The sequence below is a fragment of the Ornithorhynchus anatinus genome, chromosome 4, assembly GCF_004115215.2.
Source record: "Ornithorhynchus anatinus isolate Pmale09 chromosome 4, mOrnAna1.pri.v4, whole genome shotgun sequence".
NCBI lineage: Eukaryota > Metazoa > Chordata > Mammalia > Monotremata > Ornithorhynchidae > Ornithorhynchus > Ornithorhynchus anatinus.
In genome coordinates this window covers 42,424,250-42,444,879 of record NC_041731.1, presented here as the reverse complement: position 1 = coordinate 42,444,879, position 20,630 = coordinate 42,424,250, and the positions used below count along the sequence as shown (strand labels likewise).

Sequence of the window (20,630 nt, the reverse complement as noted above, 5' to 3'; positions counted from 1 at the left end):
TGTACACGCCCAAACACTTAGTACAGGGGTCTGCACACAGTGCTCAATAAAAACCATTTATTGATGGAGCCAGAATTTGAACTCAGATTGGTTTTCTTTTCTGGTGCCTTCTGTTTAGCAAATGACACTAGCAGCTATTGTCTAAATCATACCTGATCAATCAATCAATCAATCAATCAACCAAGTGTATTTATTGAGTGCTTACTGTGTGCAGAGCACTTTAATAAGTGCTTGGAAGAATGGACTATAACAGATTTTGTTGGTATATTCCCTGCCCACAATAAGTTTTCAGTGTAGATGGGGATGCAGACATTAATATGAATGAATAAATTGCAGAAATAATAATAATAATAATAATAATAATAATAATGGCATTTGTTCAGCACTTACTATGTGTGAAGCCCTATTCTAAGTTCTGGAGGGTGTGGGGGGTACAAGGTGATCAGGTTGTCCCACGTGAGGCTTACAGACTTAATCCCCATTTTACAGTTGAGGTAACTGAGGCATAGAGAAGTTTAAGTTACTTTGCCCAAAGTCACACAGCTGAGAAGTGGTGGATCTGGGAATAGAACCCATCACCTCCCATCATCTGACTCCCAAGCACGGGTTCTTTCCACTGAGCCAGTCGAATAAAGGGTGATGCAGAAGGTTGTGGGAGAAGATAGAATGAGGGCTTAGTCAGGGAAGGCCTCTTGGAGAAGATGTGCTTTTAATAAGGTTTTGAAAGTGAGGAGCGTGATTGTCAGATATGAAGAGTGAGGACATTCCAGGTCAAAGTCAGGACACGGATGAGTGTCGGTGGTGACATCGATGACATAAGGGTACGGTGAGTAGGTTGGCATTAGAAGAGCAAAGTGTTCAGACTGGGTTGTTTCAAGGAGGTAAAGTAGGAGGGGACAAGGTGATTTAAAGTCTATGCTTAGAAGTTTGTCTTTGGTGCAGGGGTGAATGGGATCTTGATGATGTCTTGTTTTTGTTTTGTTCTGTTTTGCTTTGCTGTCTGTCTCCCCCATTTAGACTCTGAGCCTGTCACTGGGCAGGGATTGTCTCTATCTGATGCTGAATTGTACATTACAATTCTTACAGTGCTTAGTACAGTGCTCTGTACATAAATGAATGAACCACTGTAGGTTCTTGAGGAGCGGGGAAACTTGGACTAAATGATTTTTGTAGAGAAATGATCTAGGCAGCAGAATCAAATAAGGACTGAAATGGGGAGGGAAAGGAAGCATGGAGGTCATCAAGGAGGCTGATGGAGTAATCAAGGTGGGATGGGATAAGATCTTGGATTAATGTGGTAGAAGTTTGGATGGAGAGGAAAGGAGGGATTTTAATCATGCTGTGAAGTTTGAACCTACATGATTTGGTGATAATGAATATGTGGGTTGATGAGAGATGAGTCGAGGAAAACACCAAGCTTATGAATTTGTGAGAGAGGATGGTGATACTGTATACAATAATGAGAACATCAGCAGGAGGAAGGGGTTTGGGTGGGAAGAGGTGTCGGTGGGACCTCTAATAGGGGTGTCCTAAAAGCAGGAGGCAATATAAAACTTCAGAGAAGCAGAGAAATCAGAGCTGGAGATGGAGATTTGGGAGTCACCTGCGTAGAGAGTGTAGTTGAAGCCATAGGAGTGAAAGAGATCTCCAAGGCAGTGGGTGTAGGTGGAGAATAGAAGGGAACCCAGAACTGAGCCTTGAGAGACTCCCACAGTTAGGAGGTAGGTGACAGAGGAGGAGCCACCTTCAAAGCCTTATTAAAGGGACATCTCCTCCAAGAGGTCTTTCCTGAGTAAGCCCTCATATCCTCTACTCCCACTCCCCTCTGTGTCACCCTGATTTGCTCTCTTTATTCACCCACCTACCCTCTGCACCCCAGCACTTATGTACAGACCTGTAATTTATATACTTATATTAATATCTGTCTCCCCTTCTAGTCTGTAAACTCATAGTAGGCAGGGCAGGGAATGGAGAAGCAGTGTGGTTCAGTGAAAAGAGCCTGGGCTTCGGAATCAGAGGTCATGGGTTCGACTCCCGGCTCTGCCACTTGTCAGCTGTGTGACTGTGGGCAAGTCACTTAACTTCTCTGTGCCTCAGTTACCTCATCTGTAAAATAGGGATTATCTGTGAGCCTCCCGTGGGACAAACTGATTACCCTGTATCTGCCCCAGCGCTTAGAACAGTGCTCTGCACATAGTAAGCGCTTAACAAATACCAACATTATTATTATTATGTGTATGTTATACTGTTATACTGTACTCTCCCAAGCACTTAGAATAGTGTTCTGCACACACTGAGCGCTCAATAAATATGACCGATTGATTGCTTGATGGAGCCTGCAAAAGAGGCTGAGAATAATCAGCCAGAGAGATAGGAAGGGAACGGAGAGGACAGTGTCTGTGATGTTGCCCTTCCACCTTCACATCAAACAGAAATTCCTTGTCATTGGACATAAAGCATACAATCACCTTGGCCCCTCCAATTTTACCCTTCATTTCACTCCTTTAACACCAACTTACTCGCTATTCCTCAATCTCATCTATCCCACTGCCAACCCTTTACCCACGTCCTACCTCTGGCTTGGAACTCCCACCTCCTTCATATCTGACAGACAGGCACTCTCCCCACTTCCAAAGTCTTATTAAAATTGCATCTCGTCCAAGAGGCCTTCCCCAACTAAGCTCTCATTTCCCCTACTCCCTCTCCCTTCTGCATCACCCTTGAAATTGGATTTGTACTCTTTATTCACCCCATCCTCAAGCCCATAGCATTTAAATATCCATAATTTATTTTAATATCCATCTCCTCCTCTAAACCTTAAGCCCCTTGTGGGCAGGGAACATATCTACTAACTTTGTTATGTTGTACCATCCTAAAAGCTTCAGACCATGTTCTGCGCACAGTAAGTGCTCATTAAATATGACTGATTGATGGTTTGATTGAATAACTAAAAAGCATCAGTAAATGACATATATATCTGTTGACTTTGTAGAGTGGATTTTCTCAGATGTGTTCTCAACCCGCAGTAAGAAGGAATGAACATTTGGCAACTTAAAGTAGAATACTAAAAAGAGATAGGTCACTGAGGATTCTGACAACTCCATAGAATGCTAGAGGAACAAAAAACTTTTGCTGCATAAGAACTGAAAGTCAAGGAGAGCAGCAGAGTTTAGCACAAAATGAAAAATGAAACTAGGCTGAACATATAACATTAGACATGTGATAATAGGGGAATCCCATGCAGGGAGAAATTAAACTTAATGTTTCCTCTTGCTAGTGATATTCTAAGAATTTTCAGTTCTTAACCAGTCTGGTAAGTCTTTCTCATTCTTTATTTTCTCAGAAAGATTATGTACAAAAGCCTTTTATTCATCTTTAAAGTTCTCTGTTGCATGTTGTAATCAGTCTTGATAATTCTTTAGTTTTGTGAAAAAGGCTTGACTTTATTTCTTGGAACATACAGGTTTGTAAGAGCAAGGAAATATTGTTTGGCATTAACAGTAGTCTAATATATTTTTCTGATTTGGCTGAACAGTTTGCATTTTCTGTAGCAAGAGAGGAGTAAATAAGTTCATTATCAGAAACATTCAAAATAAAAACTTCACCCTAATATTTGATTTATCGAGAGTAAAATCCCAAGTGTTTTAAAAATACCTGAGGTGATTCATACATTTTTTATTTATATGAATGTCCATCTTCCCCCTAGAGTGTAAACTCATTGTGGGCATGGAATTTATCTACCACCTCGGATGTTGTATCCTCCCAAGCGCTTAGAACAGTGCTCTGCACAAAATGAGCACTCAATAAATAGCATTGATGATGACGATGATTATGAATCATGGACTATAAAGATACTAAAGTTCTATATTATGACTCCAATATTACCATAAAACTAATTAGCAATGATTCTAAGTATCATTCGCAATTAGATGAAAGATCATCTTACCAGGTACAGCTATTACTTGGAAAGTTCATTTATATTTCTGCCAAATTTCATAGGCTTAAGCATTGTTCTTTAATTTTTTGAGTAAGAAAAAAACAGGAAATTAAGTGGAATGTTTAGCAACTTTAGAAAATTGTAGCACCCTTAAAGTTCAGGCAATTTAAATTAAAGTCAGGTATACCACCTGATCCTTCTAAGTGTAAATTGAAATATATGAGGAGGTACAATATCATTTTGACTATCAGAGAATGTTTACAGTGTCATTGTAGGTCAGATCAAATTAAGCAAAGTTTGCAGTGCCAGCAAGAATTTGGTTGTATTTTTAATCTTATTGTGGAGATACAGTTCAATTTAACCATTTTTTTGCACTTCAATAGACATTTTTTTCCATCTCATTTTCCTGGATAAATTTCAGTCAAATCTCTTCAAAATCTTTCAGCAGATAGCCTGGAGCTATGCTGGTTCTGGAAGTTCTAATACCTTGAGCAACAATTTCAGGTTCAAAAACCATCTTATAAATTGTGTGAACATTTTTTGTTGAAGAAGAAAAAACTCTTTTGAAAAGTAGGAGTAGCTGTGAGCCAAAATGGTAAGCTCATGCATGGGAGAGTGTGAGAGAATGTACTCATGAAATGGAATGGTAGAAATTAGGGAATAAATCAGTCTACAGATGGAGAAAAAACACTGGTGCCAAACCCTAAGAACTAGAGTCAGCTTTCGTCAGTTGGAACTGAACTCCGAAATCCTTTATTTGCTTTCTATAGTAGTTTTAAAGGAGAGCCTTGAGGCTAAACCAAGGCTAACAAAGTATCTTTTATCCTTCAAGCACAGATACCTTATAGCCTATTTTTGATTAATTTTTTAAAATGCTTTTAAAGTGGTTCTACCGCTTGTCTGCTGTGGGACCTTGAGCAAGTCATTTAACTTCCCTGTGCTTCAGTTACCTTATCTGTAAAATGGGGATTTAAACTGTGAGGCCCATGTGGAACAGGGACTGTGTCCAATCTAACAACTTTGTATCTTCTGCAGTGTTTAGTATAGTGCCTGGCACATAGTAAGTGCTAAGGCATAGTGGATAGATCCTGGGCCTGGGAGTCAGAAGGTCATGGGTTCTAAGGGAAGCAGCATGGCCCAGTGGCAAGAACATGGGCTTGGGAGTCAGAGGATGTGAGTTCGAATTCTGCTCCACCACTTGTCTGCTGTGTGACCTTGGCAAGTCACTTCACTTCTCTGTGCCTCAGTTACCTATCTGTAAAATGGGGATTGAGGCTGTGAGCTCCACATGGGACAAGGACTGTGTCCAACCCAATTTGCTTGTATCCACCCCAGTTCTTAGTACAGTCTTAACATATAGTAAGTGCTTAACAAATACCATAATTATTATGGTATCATTATATTAATAATTAATAATAGTTATTATTAATTCTCATTATTAACAAATACCAAAAAACAAAGTAGGTGCCCAGTAAATATCATCAGTTCATTTACTGACTGGAAGAGGTAAAAGTGAGAATTGAATTTAGTATTCCTGAATGCTCACTCTCAGATTGGTTCATTAGACTAATTTATGAGAAATTCAAAAAACATTCGTGAAATAGTAATTAAGAGAAGTACTAACTTATTGGGTAAAGTTGAGCTTTACACTTTTTTCAAGTGGAAGAGTGAACTTACTGTTGGCATAATAATTCATTACTATTCATGAATCCCAAATATTCTCTTCTTGACTGGAGGTTTGTCATCCTAGGGAGAGGCTTTCTGGAGGTCTGATGTGTTTGGTCACTACGACCCCTGATATAGGTACTTTGCGAAAGTCAGCTGAGTTTTTGATTTTATTAGCATTTTGAGGTGAATGTTTGTAGGGGAAGCCTGTTATGTAGGTCTTGGGGTTTGGCTGCTTCCTTCTATGACTTGACAAAATATTTTAAAAGCAGTTCTGTTCTCTTTCAGAGTTGGTTAAGTTACCAGGCAGTTTCCACTGGAAGACCAATTGAGCCCTCTCATCATGGTGGAGAGCTCTTCAGAATTTGTAGAACCCGAGGAATTGGTATCTGAGTTGAGACCATTCTCCCTAAATGACTGCCCAGTTCCTGGAGAGACCACGGAAAGGTTGTTGAAAGAAATGCCTGTCATATATATCTGTCCTCTATGTAAAATGATCCTGAGGAATCCAGCCCAGATGCCATGTGGTCACAACTACTGCATGCCCTGCACTTAGTGGATATTAAGGTAAATTCTGCAATTTTGCTCTACCATACAGATCATTTTGTAGTACCAAACTGTTTTGTCTTCAGTTGCAGTGTAAGGGGTTTCACACTTTTGCTATCACTTCCTGATTCATCCTAAGATTATCAAGATGATGAGGAGCAGTACAATATCGGTACACTTCGAAGTGTTTCCATATATGGTCTGACAAAGTGCAATTATCTGTAAAAGTGAATCTACTGAAATATTCCAAACTTAAAGAGTTACATTTTAGGGTACACTTTTACATTCCACAGACACTTGTTTTGTCATCCAAAAGCCCCATCCTAGAAAATGGTTTAGTCAAAGCTCCTAAAAGAACTCAGGGAACACAAGGATGGTTGGTTTTGCAGGGAACTTCTCATCTGAATACTCTGCAAGATAAGAGCTCCCCACTCCTCAAGAAACTCCAGTAGTTGCCCATCCACCTCTGAATCAAACAGAAACTCCTTACTATCAGCTTTAAAGCAATCACCTTGCCCCCTCCTACCTCACCTTGCTAGTCTCCTACTACAACCCAGCCTGCACAATTCATCCCTCTAATGTCAACTTCTCACTGTACTTCAATCTCAACTATCTCACCGCCGACCCCTCTCCCATGTCCTGCCTCTAGCCTGGAACACCCTCCCTCTTCATATCCAACACACAACTACTTTCCCTGCCTTCAAAGCCTTATTGAAGGCTCATCTCCTCTACGAGGCCTTCCTTCACTAGGCCCTCCTTTCCTCCTCTCCCACTCCCTTCTGCTCTACCTTGACTTGCTTCTTTCATTCATCCCCCACCTAACCCCCCAGGATTTATGAACATATCTGTAATCCCAGCTCTGCCACTTGTCAGCTGTGTGACCGTGGGTAAGTCACTTCACTTCTCTGTGCCTCAGTTCCTCATCTGTAAAATGGGGATGTAGACTGTGAGCCTCACGTGGGACAACCTGATTACCCTGTATCTCCCCCAGCACTTAGAACAGTGCTCTGCACATAGTAAGTGCTTAACAAATACCAACATTATTATTATTATTAATTTTATTCACTTATATTAATGTCTATCTCCCCATCTAGACTGTATTCTTATTGTGGGCTGGGCACATGTCTGTTAAATTGTTGCATCGTACTCTTCTGAATGCTTAGTACCGTGCTCTGCACACAGTAAGTGCTCAATAAATATGTTTGACTGATTCCCAAGCACTTAGTACAGTGCTCAGCACATAGTAAGTGCTCAATAAATACCACTGACTGATTGATTAATTATTAAAAAAATGTAACAGTTCTTTCCATTGAGCATCATTTACTCTCCAAGATAAAGGAGTTGGCTTCATGGGGGCAATAGAGGTTACTGCCAACTCGGCTATTAATTCAGGACAGGGAGATTAATTATTTCACCTACATGATGCCAGGCAGTCCCATAGAACATGTGTTACTTTCTTCGGAAATCCCCATGACAATTGAACTAACACCCTGGGCTAGCTGCTTGCTCACCATCCGAGATCCATGGTAAAGAGGCCCATTAAATACAGTAAGGGATGAGTAAATGAACAGGATGAGGGATTATAAATATTTTTTCCTCGTTCAATAATTATTGGTTCCTACTTGTAACAAATTGCACAAACTACTCTTCACAACTAATGATTCACTTTTTCTATTATGATTACTGACTTATTAAGTCACTCTGCTTTGAGCTGCTTGCTTAAGGTTCTAATATGCTGAAAATGGGCAAATCAATCAGTCAATCATATTTACTGAGCGCTTACTGTGTACATAGCCCTGTACTAAGCGCTTGGAAGAGTACAATAGAACAGAGTTGGTATACACATTTCCTGCCCAAAACGAGCATACAGACTAGAGGGGGAGACAAATCATGTTAGTGACAACTTTACAGGTACATTGAGCCTATTTTTATTCAGTAAATCCTTATGTGGTATCTTTCAAAATACAAAGACATAGCATCTCTGGAATGAAGACCATTTAGGGGTTATGAAACCTGCCAGGATCCTTCTCTGATAAAAGCTGCTTGAGAAGAATCTATCTCTTCAAATGGGAAACTCATTTGGAATGCCCCTGATATAAGACCTGTAGTTTGCAAGTTTTTAACACCCAGATGGGTTAAGAGGCCTGAAGGCAGCTGGTATAATTCTGCCTAACCAGCTGAAAATTTGGAACGTGGCATCTTCCCTACATCAATAAATCAGTCAATCATTCATATTTATTATTATAATTATTATTATTGGTATAATAGTGATAAAACATGGTACTTGTTAAGTGCTTACCGTGTGCCAAGCACTGTTCTAAACACTAGGGTAGATACAAGCTAATCAGGTTGGACACAGTCCCTGTCCCACATGCGGCTCACAGTCTCAATCCCCTTCTTACAGATGAGGTAACTGAGGCACAGAAAAGTGAAGTGACTTGTCCAAGGTCACACAGTAGACATGTGGCACAGCTGGGATTCAGACGCATGACCTCTGACTCCCAGTCCTAAGTTCTATCTGCTACGTCACTGTGCTTACTTTGTGCAGAGCTTTGTGACTGTACTAAGTGATTGGGAGAGTACAATATAACAGAGTTGGTAGTCACGTTCCCTGCACACAAGGAGCTTACAGTTTAGATGGGGAGAAAGACATTAATATAAATAAATAAACTATGGGTAGGTACATAAGTACTGAGGGGCTGAGGGACAGATGAATAAAGGGTGGAAATCCAAAAGCAAGGATAAATCCAATGCAAGGGTATTTGGGAGAAGGAAATGGGAGTAGAGGATATGAATTTGCTAGCCACCCAGGACTACTAAGCCTCTCCCCAAGACTGTCCCTGGATTTAAAAAAGTTTTCATTCTTCATACTCTGAGAGCCAACGTGCCATATCTTGTTGGTTGGGAAGAACAAAAAAGTTGTTATTCTTCCACACACCAATGAAACATTTGGCCTCAGGTCCAAAGCAGAGCTCAATTAGCATCTGCAATGGTTGTGATTAGTGATGTCCTAGGCAGGGAGAGTTTTGGGCCCAGGTATCAGCACGTAGAACAGATTCAGCCTGTTGGGAAAAATGCCCAATGTGCTCAATAGACGCCAAGGGCCCCCCGCCCCACCCCTGGCAAGGAATAGCTTGTTGAGATAATCAATTAATGGCATTTATTGAGTGCCTAATGTATACAAAGTGCTAAACTCCTGGGACAGTACAATAGTGTTACTCTCAGAAAATTGGCAATTTAGTGGGGGGGGGGGGAAGGTAGAACTTAAAAAAATGACACGTAATGGGAAGCATCAGAGTTTAAAAGTATATACATAGAGAAGCAGTGTGGACTGCTGGATAGATCATGGGCCTGGCATTCAGAAGGACCTGGATTCTAATCCCAGCTCCACCACATGTCTGCTTTGTGACACTGGGCAAGTCATTTCTCTTCCCTTTGCCTCAGTTACCTCATCTATAGAATGGGGATTAAGACTGTGAGTCCCATGTGGGACATGGACTGTGTCCAAACTAACTTGTATCTACCCCAGTGCTTAGTACTTGGCCCAGAGTAAGCGCTTAATAAATACCATTTGAAAAAAAAGTGCTTCAGGCACAGTGTAATAATAATAATTATGGAATTTGTTAAGCACTTATTATGTTCCAGGCATTGTTGTAAGTGCTGGGATGGATACAAGCAAATTGGGTAGAACACAGTCCCTGACCCACATCGGGCTTACAGTCTCAATCCCCGTTTTACAGATGAGGTAACTAAGGCACAGAGAAGCCAAGTGACTGCCCCAAGATCACTTCAGAAAAGCAGAAAAGTGGTAGAGCTGGGATTGGAATCCATGATGTTCTGACTCCAAGGCCCATGCTCTATCCACTACGCCAACTGCTACCCTCAGAGGGGATGTCCTGGTGGGAGAACGAAGCCCCCAGCAGGTCCTGGGATCTACTAATGGAACAGTATCAAAGCTCTGTTGTGAGCTTTCTCTAGCAGAGAGATGGGGAGAGCCCTGCTAACGGGGGAACGGGGAGAAAAATAGGTGCTACTGTCTGCTCCTTCCAAGTGCAGGAACAGGTAGTTCCCCAAAGAGGAAGTCGGAAGGTTGCAGGCCAGGGGTGTGTATGTGTTTATTTGCCAAATGTAGTCCCATTGCCAAGGAAATGACAGTCAATCACAACTCCATTACTTCACCTAGGGTTTTCACTCTTTCAGAAATATATTAGATCCCGAGTGCTTATTGTGCAGAGAGAAAATCGTCACCGATGAGGCAATCTTTAACTGTGGCTCTGTAAGTAAACACTTTTTTGCATCCTCCGGGATCCAGCGTTGGATAGTCACCAGATCTACAGCAAGCAAGAAAACCAATGCTGTGGGCCCACTGACCAGGATCTGCCCAGACAGACTCTGCTTTTTCCACCCTGATGTAACCACTTGTAAGCACAAGAGAAGCAGCAGGGCCTAGTGGTTAGAACATGGCTCTGGGAGTCAGAAGGACCTGGCTTCTAATCCCTGCTCGGCAACCTCTGTGCTGTGTGGCCATGGGCGAGTCCCTTAACTTCTCTGGGCCTCAGTTGCCTCATCTGTAAAGTGGGGATTATGATGCGTCACACTTACCCATTAAAACAACTTTTCCAGAAGCAAAAATCAGGAGGGCGATTCTGGGTTTGATCATCCTATAGATCAAACCTGGAAATAGCTCCGGATCATAACTGGAAATGAAAGGGGAAAAGGACAGGTGAGAGGCCATGACTGTGGCATCCGCTGGGGGCAAGGGGGTGTCGATTAGACTGTAAGCCCGTCAAGGGCAGGAACTGTCTTTATCTGTTGCTGATGTGTACATTCCAAGCGTTTAGTACAGTGCTCTGCACATAGTAAGCGCTCAATAAATACTATTGAATGAATGCCTTGCTCTTTTGTAAACATCAAGGGTCTTTCCAGTTTCCTTTCGCAATTTCACCTGGATCTGCTACTTGGTCCGGATTTGTGACTATGACCACACACTGATCTCACGTTATGATTCTGATTAGAAGTTTGTAGCTGGTGATGTTTGTAGCTCATACATCAGTCATTATACTTATTGAAAGCTTACTAGGTGTAGAACACTGTACTAAGCTCTTAGGAGAGGACAGTGCAATAAGAATAAATTAGAAATAATCCCTGCCCTCAAGGGTCTCACATCTAGTTGGAGAGACAGACATTAAAATAAATCACAGATTGGTGAAGCGGTAGAGTATAAACATTTCTGTGTGGCTTGGAGTGGGTGGCACAGTATTTCTGTGTGGCTTGGGGTGGGTGGCACAAGTATATAAGTGTTTAAGGGATACAGACACAAGTTTATAAGTGATGCAGGGGGAGCGAAAGAAGGGTAGGGAAATGAGAGGTGTCAGGCTTCATGAAGGAGGTAAGGTTTCAACAGGGCTCTGAAGATGTGGAAAATGATGGTCTGTTGGAAAAGAAAGTGGAAGAAGTTCCAGGCAGGAGGATGGATAAGCAAGAAGTAGTTAGTGAGAGAGATAGCATCAATGCATAGTAAGTAGTTTGGGCTGGGTTAGGGTGGGAGAGGAGCAAGGCTAGGCAGGAGGGAGAGAGCTGACTGAGTGGCTTAAAGTCACTGGTGAGGTGTTTCTGTTTGATGCAGAAGTGGATGGGCAACCGAAGGAAGCTTTTGAGGAGGGAGGAGGTATGTACTGAACTTTTTTAGAGAAATCATCCAGGTAGTAGAATGATGTGTGGACTGGAGAGGGGAGAGGCTGGAGGCAGGGAAGTCAATGAGGAGGCTGGTGTAATGGTTGAGGCAGGATGGCAGAATGGTGGACATTTGGATGGAGATGAAGGGGCAGATTCTGGAGATGTTGTGAAGGTAGAACCACCAGCACTTGGCGATAGAATGAATATGCAAGTCGAATGAGAGACAATTTGAGAATAATGCAAGCTTTCCTTTCAGATAGTTGAAGATTAAGGGGTCTTATGATGTGGCAGCTACCTCAGTAGCCTAGTGGAAGGGTTGACTCTAGTGGCTGGGAATAAGTGAAAATTATCCAGAGCCCCATCTAGACCACAATACCCCAAACACCAGCCCTCAAAGGCAGTCCTTGCCCACTTAGCTCATTTCAGTTCCATCCCAGACAGGGAGGTGGCACTTTACTCGGGCTCAATCAGTCAATCAGTCAATCGTATTTATTGAGCACTTACTATGTGCAGAACGCTGTACTAAGCACTTGGTAGTTCTGTTGTATCAAAAACAAAATTAGCACACACATTCCCTGCCCATATTGGTTCCTGGCTTTATCCCACATTCAAGCCCTCACTGCTCTTTCAGATAAGACCTGATGACACTAAGAGAAAAGAGATTGAACAGCTGGAGATAAGCTGCCTCTATGGGAGTCTTTCTCCACCTGGAGCTCCAAATCAATATGAGGTAAGTGGTAATTCAGAAACATACCTGCAACCCCATAGCCAACAGCCTCTAATGGTGGTGTGAACTAAATGCATGGACAAACCCAAGCTTCCCAGACCAGGGAAGCAGTGTGGTCTGGTGGATAGAAATGTGCCCAAGAGCCAGAAGAACCAGGGTTTTAATTCCGGTTCCAACACTTGTCTGCTGTGTGGCATTGGACAAGTCCTTTCACATTTCTGGGCAAGTCACTTAACTTCTCTGGGCCTCAGTTACCTCATCTGTAAAATAGGGAGATGAAAACTATGAGCCCTGTGTGGAACAGGAACTGTGTCCCACCCCATTTGCTTGTATGCACCCTAGTGCTTAGTAGAGTGCCTGGCACATAGTAAGCACTTAACAAATATCATCATCATTATCAGGAAGACCTTGCCAGGAACACCACCGTTTCTGTTTTCTGTTCAGTTCATCCCTGCCCTTCTACAATCTGCATGGATTCTCAAAAAACATCACAACAGCCCTGGAGACATCAGAAGTCTTTTTTATCCAATCAAAATATGATCCCTGTGGCCCTTCCCACACTTAGCAGGGCCCGAGGTGGATTAAGTGTAAACTTAAATGACCCCTTGGAGGGAACCTCTTGGTTTTTCCCAGAAATGTAGTGGGAAAGAAATACAAATTCATAGATGACAGATGAGGGCTGAGGAGATTCTCATCTTGGACACTGAGATGGGGTGGGGGGCGGGGGGTGACTTTTAGACTAAGGAGGCAGCAAAATTGTCAAAATATTTAGAACAGTCAGTCGTATAGTAGGATTCATGTATGGAGTCTCTGAAGAGATAAAAGCTCAGAGTACAAGAGCACCTAGAAAAACAACCCCTCAGTAAAATGCAGCCCTGTGTGAGGCTCTGGTCATTAGGACATGGAAATGGTTTTTAAAAACATCTCCCCATGAATTTACATTGACTGCAGGTTCCTGACACTGGAAGGTTCCATCCTTATGCCAGGTTACATAAAGTATTTTTCTCTTCCTGACTGGTTTAGACATGGAGGTTTTCAAATCACCAAATGTTCCAGACTCCACTCCTGAGTAAAAAAGCCCTGAAGGTTTTCAGAAACAGCCTTTGAAAGGTGGCATTTTTTTTAACTTCCACCCGCTCCCTCCTTCCCTATGATTTCTTGTTCCAGCCTGTGATGTGGACCTCTGATGCTGGAGGACCATTTAGCTACTCAGTCTTTCTTCTCACTGATACTCCCTTCGACTGTAAATGGGCCAATTCCACCTCACTCAGCATCTGCTGGAGCTGCTGGAGAAGAAGGGCTTGAATGAGTTCTTTTTCCCTCCTCCATTAGGCAGATCAACACTCACATTGCTGCCATAGAGAAAAGTGCTAATGGATCCACTTTCTCACCGCGAAAATGACAGGAGACTAAAATTTTCCCTAGGCTGTTCAGGGTCAATCTCCCAGTCATCAGCCCAGCCATGCAAAGAGAAGCTGTGACTTCTGTGAGGTTGACTTTGGAGAGCTTTGGAGCGCCCAGTAGAAATATGTCAGCCATCTCTTCAGGTTTTTCCCCCAAATCAGCATTCTTCTACAAAACCAGATCAATCAGTCAGTCAGTTAATGGTACTTACTGAGCACTTACTATGTACAGAGCACTCTACTAAGCGCTAGGGAGAGTACAGTGCAACAGAATTAGCAAACACGTTTCCTGTCCCCACAAATTTACAGTCTAAAGCCAAAGAAAAATAGATTGCTTTAGCCAGTGATATTGTTGAGTTTGGACTCCACCAATCATCTCTCCAAATTGAAGCAGCTCTGTCCAACTTCACACAGGCAGTTAGGGGGGAGAAAAATAGTTGAAGACTTTCTTTGCATTTAATAGCTCGAACGTAGAGGGAATAACATGCAAGTTCTTTGTAAAATAATATGTTGCTTCTGTCAACCACTCGGTTCAGCATCCCCAGCTTAATTGTTGTATTAGTTTTTGTTTCTACTCTTGAGTTGCCCTTTCTTCCTTCGCAGAGTGAAGAAGTACGTGACTATATTTCAAGAAAGAAACAGGGCTGTCTATTTGAATCTGTGGGCTGCAAATTCCAGGTGACTTTTTTTTCCTGTGTGAGTAACTACAAATGATTCACTCTCCTTTCTGGAATGGATTTCTTTCCCAGTCCTACCTATCTGCACCTCCAATCTCTTTGGACTTCAGACCTTAGTGGTCAGGGCTGTAGCCTCTGATTTTTTTTCTGAAATTTGCTAATTACAGAGCTTCTATAATTCAGGTGTCTATTCTAGGGGCTAAAGTTGGAAATTCAGGGTCATCAGTCAGTCTCTACAACATATAGACCTTTTATTGGAAGAAATACTCCCAAGTAAGAAGGTGTCACCATTAAGACCTTGCTGTGCCAGAAACCTTGTCTCCAGGGAAAAAGGCAAGTTTGAGAAACAGCTACCTAGATCTCCTTCATGTTTGGTTAAAATGGAAAGTACCATTCATCTACCACAGGAACACTGCAAAGTCATGGAGGTCCTTGAATCTATCATTTCCAAGATGGAAATGAAAGCAGATGTTGAGGAGAAGATGGCACAGGTCTGTGAAAAAGTGGAGGACTGCTCAGTTAAGATGAAAGCCTTTGTCCAGGACTCTGAGCCACAAAACCAAAGGAGCTGCAACCTGGTAGACAGAAAGGTCAGTTCTTTGAGTCTTTGACTCTTGGTCACTTCCATGAGCAAGCGTTCCCTAAAGAGAACACTCTGTCATTTTTAGAAGGGAGCTGCTATCATATACTCTTATTCTAAAAGTAGGGTGCTCAGAGAAATGTCCAGATCCTCAGTGTGACCCAATCTTTCTTCCAATCCCACCCATCTAGAAGTAAAAGTCTTCATGGGGCAAGAAAGACCCTGCCCTCCCTCCCATCCCCCATTGCAGTTAATAAAGGGTGAAATTCCACATTCCCGTTTTTAGCTTTCTCAAGATCTTTAAGACCATAAGCCAAATTTTCCTAGAAGTGAAACATTAAACACACACATACACACACACACACACACACAAACTAATGAGGAAAGAAATAGGGGTTTTGGCTTTTTGCCCTCTCTTACTATTTCTATTTTGTATCATTTATGGCATTTATGTCATTTGCACAGGGCACTGGACTAAACAGTGGGGAAAGGTACAAAACTATTGATTCAGATACAATCACTACCCCACAGGGGGCTCCATCTAAAAGGAGGGGAGAGGCTACAGAGGCACTGGGAGAAAAATGATGGGAGTAAATTCAGGAAAAATATTCATCATCCACAATAACAATTCTTTCTTTGCTTCTGGTCTTCCAGGTAAAAGTATGTCCCAGGTTTTGTTTGGGGGCATACGCAGACTTCTCCGGGCCAGTGGAAATTTCTCACAACGGAATATATATTTGGAAAATACCAAATTTTAGCATCCGAAAATAGGAGGCTTTAAATGGGACAAGGGAATGCCTCGAGTCCAAGGGTATGGAAGAGAAATGCTTGTTTTAAATTTGGGGTGATTGTTAAATGCCAACTTGGCCATCATAATAATAATAACAGTGATACAGTGGTAATGGTGGTGGAAGCAGAAATAATAGCTTGCTATGGGCAGGGAATGTGTCTGCTAATTCTGTTGTACTCTCTGAAATGCTTAGTACAGTGCTCTGCACATAGTAAGTGCTCAATAAACACCATAAATTGATAGCAGTGATAATCACAGTGCATTTTACTAAGGGCTTGAGATGTACAGAATAACAAGGCGCTTACACTTTCCCTGGAGAGAGAAGGGTGATAGAGGCCACTCAGTCAAACTCTAAATGAGAGAACTAATCTAGAAAAAATAATAAAACAGAAATCCTGGGCTCTACAGCCAAGTCCCAGCTCTGCTCCAGATTGTCTCGAGACAAGTGTCATACCGCACTTCAGCTTTTTCTCCTCTAAATTGAAAATAATAGCATTTGCCATTTGATATTATCAAAGCACTTAAAGACCATGACTGAAGATACAGAAATGACCATCCTCTAAGGGCACTGAGTTTTGAAAATGAAATAGCTCACTGTAATTGTGTTTAAAAAAAATCAGCTTATCCTGAGCTTGAAAACAAATGTGAAAACACAATTCCCCTGGCTGTCCTTGCTCACATCAGCCTAATTTATCTAGCAGGGGGTTTTCAGAGGAACTAGCTACAGAGCATGGATTTTGTGAAGCGATGCAGTGTTCGCGTGCCAGAATCACACAATCCCATTTACTGGCATCATGTTCTCTAACTCTACATAAGATTATTGGCTTTATGTGTTTTCCACACCAATTTCAGTTTGAAAAATGGAATGAGGAGTGACATTTGTATGAGTCAATAGGGTATCAGGTTGCACCACTTAGCTTTTTCCTCTTTATTCCCTCCCACAGCTTTCTACACCAGTCAATATGGTTATAAGATGGTCATCCAGCTTTACTTCAATGGAGATCAGCTGGTGAGGGGCAACTACATCTCCATGCATATCTGGCTGTTAAAGGGGGACTTTGATGCTCTGGTCCAGTGTTCTTTCAAAGCCAAAGTAAGCAACCTGTTTTCTGAAGGGAGTCTGGGTTTCAAAGCAAAGCAGTAATTGTGCAAATGCTTTGGTTTCAAGATGGAATGGGGATGATGAGTACTGGATCTATTTATATATGTGACTGAATTCTCTCAGAAACCATCATTTTCCCCTGGGGCAATTTCATTAACATTGGGACAAATTCACAAAGGTTTTTTTTTTTTTCCATTTGATTTTCCAAGCTCCAAAAACATTTTCCCCACCTCTTTTTCCTTTTTAAGACAAGCACTGAAATTTAATTTAACCCAGGAAGTAAGATGAAGCCACCTTGGTTTTTGTCTTCCTTGCTTCTTGCTCATGCCACATGAGCCATTGCTCTAATAAGAGTGTTGTCTGACATAATAAATCAGGGAAGGGTGGGGGAATATGTGCAGAACTAATTTGGGGTCTGAGCCATGAATAGGGTGATTGCAGGGGAGGATTTAAATCAACTGGCAAAAATGAATAGTAGAACAGAGTGAGTTTTCGATTCCTCAATAGCAAGATTCTGGTGGAGTGGGGATGACTTCAATTTCACAAACTAGTAGACACATACTCATCCAAAAGATCATTCCTCTCTCCCAAATGACAGAAACCAAATGAGGAAAACAGAATTAGCAGAGCAAAAGACACAAGGGGGATCTGAAACTGATGCACTTATGAGAATGTGGAGGCAGCTTTTATTTATTTATCCAGGAGATAAATATAGACTGAGATGTTTTTTCTAGATGTGCCATGTTGGCTTCAAGGTGGAAATCTATCTAATTGCCTTCCCTCCGCCTGATTTCTTTGGGCAGTAAAAGTGTCCAACTAATTTGAAACTGGAAGAAGGGTGACATAACACTGGGTCACAAGCTGGAAAGCATCAGGTCTGGAGATAATAGAAAGAAACTAAGCGGGGGACTCTTCGTAGCCTAAGACCTGCAAAACCCTCTTTTGGACAACAGAATCGCAGAAGGGGAAAAGAACTGTCCAGCGACGAAAGGGTTCAGCACTTAATTTTCCTCCCTATAGCCATTATTTTTTACAGATAAGAAAGAGGAGGAATAAGGGGATAGGGAAATAAGTAGGATTTATTGAGCCTGCTGTGGATAGACTATTCTACTAAGTGCTTGTGTGTGTACCATAGATATAAAAGATACAGTGTAGTGGTTATCACGTCTGCTTTATTCGCAGAAGGTCCTGGGTGGGGAAGCAGCGTGGCGCAGTGGAAAGAGCCTGGGCTTCGGAGTCAGAGGTAATGGATTCGACTCCCGGCTTTGCCACTTGTCAGCTGTGTGACTGTGGGCAAGTCACTTAACTTCTCTGTGCCTGAGTTACCTTGTCTGTAAAATGGGGATTAACTGTGAGCCTCACGTGGGACAACCTGATTACCCTATATCTACCCCAGTGCTTAGAACAGTGCTCTGCACATAGTAAGCACTTAATAAATATCAACATTATTATTTTTTATTATTACAGTGTTGAGGTGGCCCTCTGAGAAGACTTTGGAACTTGGACCCTTCAACTTCAGGAATCTCCTATCCCCTGCCCCACACTACTTTAAACTCAAGGGTTCATGCTTCTCTGCCCAAGTTTCCTTTAGATGGACAATAGCCAAATGAGCTTTTCTGGACAGTTGAGAGCACTGCTTGACTGGCACCTGAAGAAGAGAGGCAGGAGGGTAGCCAACCACATTATTATTTTACTGCAATTCCCAGATCTGTAGTCTACATCCAAATTGGTGACCCAAGTCTCTGACTCAAATCCTGTTTCCCAGGCCAGCTTTGAAAATCAGTCTCCATGGGTAGAGGAGTTCTCCTCCAGAGTGGAAGATCAGTTAAAAAAAAGCAAAACAGAGCGCCAAGTTGAGCTTTCTTTTCAAAAGGGACCAAAGGGAGACCCTCCACCTTAAACAGAGGCCTCGAGCTAAAATGCAAAGGTGTTAGAGGAGAAGTGGGGAGCAATGGAGATCTCGGCAGTTATGCAACCCAGAGGAAGCCCATGCAGTACAGTTGCTTCAATCTCCAGGCCTGGGCTTAACTCCAGTCAATCATTCAATCAGTCATATTCATTGAGCGCTTACTGGGTGCAGATCATGGTGCTAAGTGCTTGGGAGAATACATAATAACAGAGTTTGTAAACACGTTCCCTGCCCATAATGAGTTTACAGTCAGGATGCCAAGAGGACTTCAGCCAGTTGAGGAGAAGGAAGATTTCTTATCCTTTATGCTGGAAAATCCTTTCAGTGCTTCACTTTCCTGGAGAATCATGGGTCTCTTCAAATCATGGATTTTAGTGCTCCAGAAAGAACAATTGCTGGGAAAGTATCAGGAGTGAATGGAGTTAAGGATGTTAGTTTCACTGTTGGTGAGGTGGGCGGGGAAGAAAGGTACATATAGCCCCCGCAAACACCAAAGAACATGAGGTGTTTTCTTAAAATATTGAAATGGAATTTTCTTGAATAAGCTGGGAAAATGTCTTCTTTTCTTAATGTAGGAGAATTCTTCAGATTCAGATCTTTTGTACTTTAATAATGCACCAAGAACTAGTGATGATAATCTTTCATTTTTGTGTTCTTAGAGAGTCTTACAGCTCCACCGTCTGCTTTCCAGCCCTCGATTTTAAATCAAACAAAGCCACAGTGTGAACTTTCCCATTTGTCATCTTTTGGAAAGACTGGGGAAGAAGAAGGGAGTTGGGGAATTTTTCTGTTTTTTCACCAGTAACTTAACCTAACAAAACTCATTTAGCTCTGAATCCCCTGGCTGAGCGTGTGCGGTGGATGCATATTGGTGCAATGTGGTCTTAATCTCCTCTTCGAATCATACACAAGAGTTCCCTGAAATCTGGCAAGACCCAAGTTATTTTCCAGTTAAAAACCCCACCTTTTGGAGTTCCATGTGCTTTCAATTTTCAAAGAAATTTAATAATGTTTTCACCTCTAATTAAGAGAAATATCTGGTTTGGAGCCCTGTCCCTTGGGATTGGAGTGTTTGATTTTGCCCACTGCCAGCCCAATTCCAGCATCCTGTTCCCAGAACTACATGAAAAGGATTCAAGTTGTGAATTAATTTAAAAGTAGTAACCACCACCATTTCCCTGGAAAATACCAACATGAATGAATTCTCAGATTTGAGTTAAAAGAGCATCAGAAAACCAACCCAGTATAGGAAAGATATTTCAAGGGTCCCCTCAAAGCCACTTATCCTAGCCCAAAGATAAATGCACTCAGCTCAGCATTACCTCCATATCAATCTTTTTCTATCAATATTGACCTTACAAGGAAGAACTTGCACTTCCTTCATAAAGATGAACAACTGGGGGAGACCTCTGTCCCATAATTCACCTCTCACGAGCCAGTCACCCAGAAGAGGACAAGACCGTCCCTTCCATGAGGATACATTTCAATTGCGAACCATTTTCCTTTTCAACAACCAAAAAGCGGAGCTACTTTTGAAACACCTTCACACTCAAAGATTACCCAAGGTCTTTCAAGAAGGGGCTCTTGGAATCCATGGAGAAATTTCATCACAGAGATT

The 20,630-nt window shown here is 42.0% G+C and overlaps 2 long non-coding RNA genes across 2 annotated transcripts; both read left to right on the top strand.

Moving 5' to 3' along the window:
- Positions 1-3,779: 3,779 nt before the first annotated feature.
- On the top strand, positions 3,780-10,625 carry LOC120638365. Its single transcript, XR_005659991.1, has 3 exons — positions 3,780-4,532; positions 5,891-6,169; positions 10,349-10,625. It is a non-coding gene; the product is annotated as an uncharacterized LOC120638365 (long non-coding RNA).
- A 1,142-nt stretch (positions 10,626-11,767) lies between these two features.
- LOC120638364 lies at positions 11,768-17,261 on the top strand. Its single transcript, XR_005659990.1, has 4 exons — positions 11,768-12,554; positions 14,558-15,221; positions 15,866-16,022; positions 16,946-17,261. It is a non-coding gene; the product is annotated as an uncharacterized LOC120638364 (long non-coding RNA).
- The last annotated feature ends 3,369 nt before the right edge of the window (positions 17,262-20,630 follow it).